Raw genomic sequence first — 6797 nt, 5'->3', positions numbered from 1 at the left:
ATTTCGTGCAGAAGAGAAACTAATCAAGAAAAATGAGGGCAGGAAATAATACAGAAAACCTGGTACTTTCGCTCTCTTAGCAGTCCTAGCCCCAGCCTGCTCCTCCATCCAGCGCCCTGAGGCCTTATTCTTTTTTTCGTTAAATATCAGATCCAGGAGAAAACACAGTTATACAAAGCAAAATGAAATCACAAACAGAAATGTCATTGGAAATACAGAAATAAAAAAGGAAAATGCAATTCCCATCACTTTATCATGTCTGGGCCATTCCTGCATCGAGAGCACCCGCGAAGGTCCCTGTGTGCTTACGAGAAACTTGGACGAACTCATACCACAGCCTGAACATGAAACTCAACTGCTCCCAGGTGCTGCAGTAAAACCCTTTCCCTGCTGTGACGTTGCACTCCATAGGATTTTATGAAAATATGCTAATGAGTGTGAATATAACGTGACTGGACTATGCTTCATGCAAAAGGTCTCTTGTAAGGTATCATTACAAAGCTTATAATCTACTGTGTGTGTTCATCCTATTTGTATGAACCGATCATTCTTGGATCTGAAACTAGAACTATGAACTATAACTCTGAGGTCCTGTTGTAATGATTCAAAGTGTGGGCCATTAACAGTGGTTTGGACTCTTGATGGCTCCCATTAACCAGGACAATTGACTGGAGATGGCTCTGTCCTGCACCATCTGTGAGTCAGGCCAGGAAGAATGAAGGCTTGCGGGGTCTCACAGGACATGTGACCATGTCACCTGGTACAGGAATCCATCTTAAACCTGGGGCTTTTCCCCAGGAGAGAGACAAAAGATTCCTGCCTTGTACCAAAGCTGTATAAGGGGGTGGAACTGAACAAACATGGCTGCAGTTATGAGACATCCCCTAGCTATCACCTGAGCTGGAACAAGGATTACACCAGGTGAAAAGATTGGGCCCAGACAGGAAATAAGTCTAGTCTTTGCCTCTCAGCCCTGGTCTATACTCACCGGCCGGGTCGACGCGGTGAGTTCGACTTCTCGGAGTTCGAACTATCGCGTCTGATCTAGATGCGATAGTTCGAACTCCGGAAGCGCTAGTTCGAACTCCGGTACTCCACCGCGTCAGGAGGAGTTGCCGGAGTCGACCTGCGAGCCGCGGAGTTCGGTTCCCCGCCGTCTGGACGGGTAAGTTTTCGAACTAGGGTAGTTCGAATTCAGCTACGTTATTCACGTAGCTGAATTCGCGTACCCTAGTTCGAATTAGGGACTGTGTGTGGACCAGGGCTTAGTCTGTACAGATGGGACCTTTGCCTCCAATGCTTGAGGATTCACCCTTCTCATCTACCCTTGTCCCAGGCAGCACAGCGGGTGGGAATCTTACATGTACTGAGGTGACTTAGGAGCAGAACCCCCCCAGACCTTCCATGCAATTGGCACTTGCCCCTCTCTGAGCAGGATAGAAATTTCTGCAGGGAGACTGTTGGGCCACCTCCCCTCTGGGCATGAGCAAAGCAGCAGGGTGAAAAGAACTTGGAGATGCTGGGGATTGAACCCAGGACCTCATACATGCAAAGCATGTGCTCTACTACTGAGCTACATCCCTAGATGGGTCATATGTGTTATAGGTTGCACTCAGAGCCCTTCTGTTTCCAGAGCACCTAGTGGCCTAAGAGCAGCATGGGGGACACATTCCCTGCTTTGAGGGCAAACCTGCGGTCCTGGAGGCTGCTGTTCTTAGGGTCACTTGTCAGCAGGGCCAGATTCGATGTGTGGGGCAGAGAGAGTGGGTGCCCTGGACTCAGGGTGCAGAGATACACTCAGGCCTCTCCCCTGCATTGGGTGGGGGGTGCTGCCACCTCCTGCTGGAAGGTAATGGGAGGGGAGGGGCGCTGTGAGTCACTCAACACCTGACCCTGGTGGCAGAAGTGCTGTGGGGAGCTCCAGATATTTCTAGGATCTGCTCTTTCCACCTGCCTGTGAAGTCCAGCTTTCCCCAGCACATTCACTGCGGTGCAATTGGGTCACTGTTTCCATGGCTGAACAGCAAAGAATCACTCCCAGTTTCCCTTTTATCTGCAGCAGGATTAGCCTGTGTCAGTGGTTAATGAGGTGGATCTAGTTGTAGATTGTTATTCATTCCTCACCTTGACAATACACACAGTCCCTTTCCCATGCAGATTCCCAGCACCTCAGTGATCCTGGTAGCAGGGGTTGAATCCTGAGATTTTCAGGGTTCTTTCCCCTCCACCTGGAGTGAACTCAGCTTTTCCTCCATCCCAGACAATCCATGAAATAACAACAGGGGCATAAAGAAAGAGGGGAGGGAACATCTCACGGCCAGGGCTGGATGTGCCCAGGGCCCCCTGCTTGTCCATTGTTTCCATGGAATTTGGCCCCCTGCTTTGCACAAGGGACAGAGAAAGATCTTGCTGTTCCAGTGTCTCTGCAAGGAAAATTGTGCTTCCCTAGGAAAAAGAGGTGGGAAATGGCCCCATGGTGGGACAATATCCTCAGGATTAAGAGCAAAGGACTCAGGCTGAGATCTGATATAACTCCACTCATCTGGGATTTAACCAATTATCTTCAATGGAGACACTGGGAACTTGTGACATTGATCCAGATTCTGGGGGTTCGGGCTGCTTTAACTCTTGGTAAAAACATTAACTTGATTCCAAGAAGGGAGAGAGGAGAAGCCTGAAGCTGACTTTAGTCCCAGGCTGGGGTCTCCTGAATGGTGGGAAACATCCTTGGCTGCTACCCAGGGACAGCAGCTACTGGTGACATACCAGGGCTGGGATATGAGGGGAATGTTGCCTGGACTTTATCATACAGGCCCCATCCTGCTTCTCAGAGCCCACAGGCGAGAATCTAGAGAAGGGTGAGTCATTTCTCAGCTGCATTCTCAGGAGTAGCCGGTAGCTGTCCTTGACCAGAGATCCAGGAGAGCAACCTCGGCAGTTCTGTGGAGAGCTCTGGCTGCCAGGGGATCCAGCTAGGAGAGGGAGTGCTGGGGGCTCTGCAATTTTTGCAGTGGGGCTGTCTCAGGAGTCACAGGTGGCTTGGCGGGGGGGAGGGGAAGTAGGGACTACAGGGTGTGAGGCTGGCTAAAATGAAACTCCATAAACAACCTCCCCCTTTGCTCCAGCTAAAGGCCCTACTTTGGCCTCTCCCCCTTTCATAAATATCTCCATATCTACCCCGGCTCTCAGAAACCCCCTCTCTCCCATGGGTATTTTCACGGTTTCTTTGTTTTTTCATGGAGCGAGAGAGAGAAAAAACAAGCCTAATTACAAATTAATTTGAGCTACCAATACAGTTCACAGCATGAAATACACAATTTTGTGTTCAATGAGTTGTGTTCATTTACAAAACATGAAAAATATGCATTAGGCAATGCATGAAAACCTCACTGCATTGAACAACCCACTTGGTATAGTTAAACAGAACATTTAAAGAAGTTAAGAAAAATGTGCTTATAAATTAACGTGTTGTGCCATTTACACACGAACAAGACACAGAAGAAACTGAATTATTTGAGCTTCTAAAATTTCCATTTTCTCACGGCATTTTAGTTCTCAACATTGTTTTAATTTGCTTATTTTTTTGGAACTAGAAATGAGGAAAGAGCACGCTGAAGTCAGTGGAATTACCGCAGTGAGGGATTAGTCTCATTATTTGCCACTAACAAAACCTTTGTTAACAGAGAGTTAACTTTGACTGTTGTGGAAGTAGAAAGAACTGACAGGGATTTGTAGGGGATCTTAATGCATGACAGTCTCTGATAGCAAGAGTCAGGCTAACTGTAACCCTAATAATGCAAGGATTTGTAGAAGTGAGGATTGTGTGAGTCAAGTGGAAAGAACTGCGTGAGAAGTTGTTTTGACCTGGTGTAGATAATGTGTAGATAATACGAAATGTAGACTGGAGTCTCCTAAGTGAGAAAAACAAGATATCAGGATGACCTATGTATAAACAAAATGCAGCTGTTCCTTATTATTGTCTGTAGCAAAGGTATAAATACTTGCTGTAATTGTTTACCTGTTGAGAGACCTGTCCGGGACTGGGGCGACCCTATGTCCTAGTGCACTCTCTCCCTGCTGTAGCTGCTAAACAGAATAAAGTATCTGACTCTGCTGTACCCAAACAAAAAGTGAGAACTGAGTTTTTCTCCGACACTCTGAATATCTCTTACCTTCCAGAACATCGAGTTCAGTAAAACTCAAACTCTGGAAAAACAGGGAATACAGAGTGAGGGTACATGCCAAGATAACCTTAACTCTGCCCTCTAGAAGAGAATCCCTGATAGCATATGAGAACAAGGAAAGGTTTGGGGACAAATTACAGCTACTTCCCAAGAGTTTGTTTCTTCTGTAATTAATTGATCCTGGCCCCATCAATTGATCCTGGCCTGGTGTCTGGCAGTGGAATTTACTATTTTTATCCCAGCATATTTAAAGGCAAAACTGCTTTACAAAAGCTCCTTTATTCTAGGTTATACAAACAGGTCACTTCCCAGCTATTTCAAGGAGATGGAATTTTCCTGACCCACAGGGAACTTAAACTAACATGCTCAAGATCACACATTCCTTAGGAGAAAACGAAGGGGAAAAAAAACAAAACCCACCAAACCGTTGCTGTTTCTACCCAAATGATCAATGAGACCAGAAAGGGAGACTGTGCAATTAACTGTCTGGGACTACACTGACTCTGCAGTTACTTGGATGCAGACACACCCAGCTCTACGGTTGGTAAACATACAGAGACTCTGCTGCTGCTTATGAACTAGCAGCACATGACCTGTAAACAGCTGCCATTCGAATGCATCTGAAAGTCACAAGGAACAACGATCTGTGTTAAAGGAAGGTTGCCATTTATTAGAGCCCCAATTGATGCCGTGTGCACAAACACAGGATTGAATGTGTAACAGGGAGTTTGGTAAATCTTGGTTATTTTAGTTTTGTAACAGGCTCCTGTCCACCTCCAGTAGAGTTTTCAGTCCCTATGGCAACTTACTTACCAAATGTAATACAGACTAGTCCATGCCTCCCAAGTGGATGTGGTTCTTGTTCTTCTGCACATTGTAGCCCATGGAGGCCAAGGACCTGCAAATGTGTCTTCATGTGCCTTTGTTTAATTGATGAAAACAAACCTAGACACTTAGAGGATTGGAAGTGATTTCAGCTTGGGGACATGTTTGCTAGGTTTTTATGCATTTGCACAGGAAAGCATTGAGTGTGTCCATTCATTTCAGGGATCCCTATTTAGTGGAGCTCCTGAGCATACTGGAAAAGGGATTATTTTTATTGAAGAAAGAGGCTTGTAAAGGAGCACTTGGATTTGAACCAAGGATCACTTGATATGCAGTCAAACACTCTACCACTGAGCTATACCCCCAAGACATTTGCATTGGCAAGTCCATGATCTTTAGGATTTTGAAGGACGGGCTCTGCCTCAGAGAGCTCCTTTTCTATTCCCAGACCACAGGGGTTTAAAAAATGGGGTTTGATTAAACTTTATATACACATGTAGACACCACAGCTTGCACACCCACCAACATAGCTTCCCCCCACTGACATAGCTACCACCTCTCGGGGAGATGGGTTAACTACATGGATGGGACAGCTCTCTCCCCTCCGCTTAGAGCAGCTTCATTATGAACAGGTGGGAAATAACCTCCTGAATGGACAGGAACCAATGTTTCAGATATTGCTGTGTCTGCATTCAATATGGGTAACTGGTCATATTGGGCTGGATTAGTAGGAGCGTTGCGAGCAGATCGAGGGAAGTGATTATTCCCCTCTAGTCGGCACTGGTGAGGCCACATCTGGAGCATTGCATCCAGTTCTCCCCCCCCCCCCCACTACAGAAACAAATTGGAGAGACTCTAGGGGAGGGCAACAAAAATGATTAGGGGGCAGGGGACTTACGAGGAGAGGCTGAGGGCAGGGCCGCCCAGAGGGGGGGCAGGGGGGGCAATTTGCCCCAGGCCCTGCAGAGCCCCCAGGAGAATACAGGATTCTATAGTATTGCAACTTTTTTTTATGGAAGGGGCCCCTGAAATTGTTTTGCCCCAGGCCCCCTGAATCCTGTGGGCAGCCCCTGCCCTGACCGTGGTGCTGCCCCCCACTCCACCCCCTTCCCTCGTTCTCCTCCCTCCGAGGCCCCACCTGTGCTCTGTCCTCACTCCCATTTGGCCACTTCCCACCCCTGCTCCTTGGCTGAGACCTTCTGGTCACTGGCTCCTCTCCTCCCCCAAGGCCTCCTCGCGCCTCTCCACCCCCTACCCCAAGGTCTGCCTGCTGCCCACCCCTCTCTGCCCCTCCCCTGAGACCCACCCTGCCCATCACCCACACCTTTCTGCCCCCTCCCCTGAGACCCGCCCTGCCTATCGCCCCCACCTCTCTGCCCCCTCCCCTGAGACCCACCCTGCCCATCGCCCACACCTCTCTGCCCCCTCCCCTGAGACCCACCCTGCCCATCGCCCACACCTCTCTGCCCCTCCCCTGAGACCTGCCCTGCCCATCGCCCACACCACTCTGCCCCCTCCCCTGAGACCCGCCCTGCCCATCGCCCACACCTCTCTGCCCCCTCCCCTGAGACCCGCCCTGCCCACCGCCCCCACCTCTCTGCCCCTTCCCCTGAGACCTGCCCTGCCCATCGCCCACACCTCTCTGCCCCTTCCCCTGAGACCTGCCCTGCCCATCGCCCCCACCTCTCTTCCCCCTCCCCTGAGACCCGCCCTGCCCATCGCCCACACCTCTCTGAGCCCTCCCCTGAGACCTGCCCTGCCCATCACGCACACCTCTCTGCCCCCTGC

The 6797-nt window shown here is 49.3% G+C and overlaps 2 non-coding genes across 2 annotated transcripts; both read right to left on the bottom strand.

Moving 5' to 3' along the window:
- Positions 1-1511: 1511 nt before the first annotated feature.
- On the bottom strand, positions 1512-1583 carry TRNAA-UGC. The gene has a single exon. It is a non-coding gene; the product is annotated as a tRNA-Ala (tRNA).
- A 3719-nt stretch (positions 1584-5302) lies between these two features.
- Positions 5303-5374, bottom strand: TRNAC-GCA. Its single transcript has one exon. It is a non-coding gene; the product is annotated as a tRNA-Cys (tRNA).
- Positions 5375-6797: the final 1423 nt, after the last annotated feature.

Source organism: Mauremys mutica, unplaced genomic scaffold (genome assembly GCF_020497125.1).
Source record: "Mauremys mutica isolate MM-2020 ecotype Southern unplaced genomic scaffold, ASM2049712v1 Super-Scaffold_100251, whole genome shotgun sequence".
NCBI classification, from domain to species: Eukaryota; Metazoa; Chordata; order Testudines; family Geoemydidae; genus Mauremys; species Mauremys mutica.
The sequence above is the reverse complement of the archived record's forward strand: the minus strand, read 5'-3'. Positions and strand labels throughout refer to the sequence as shown.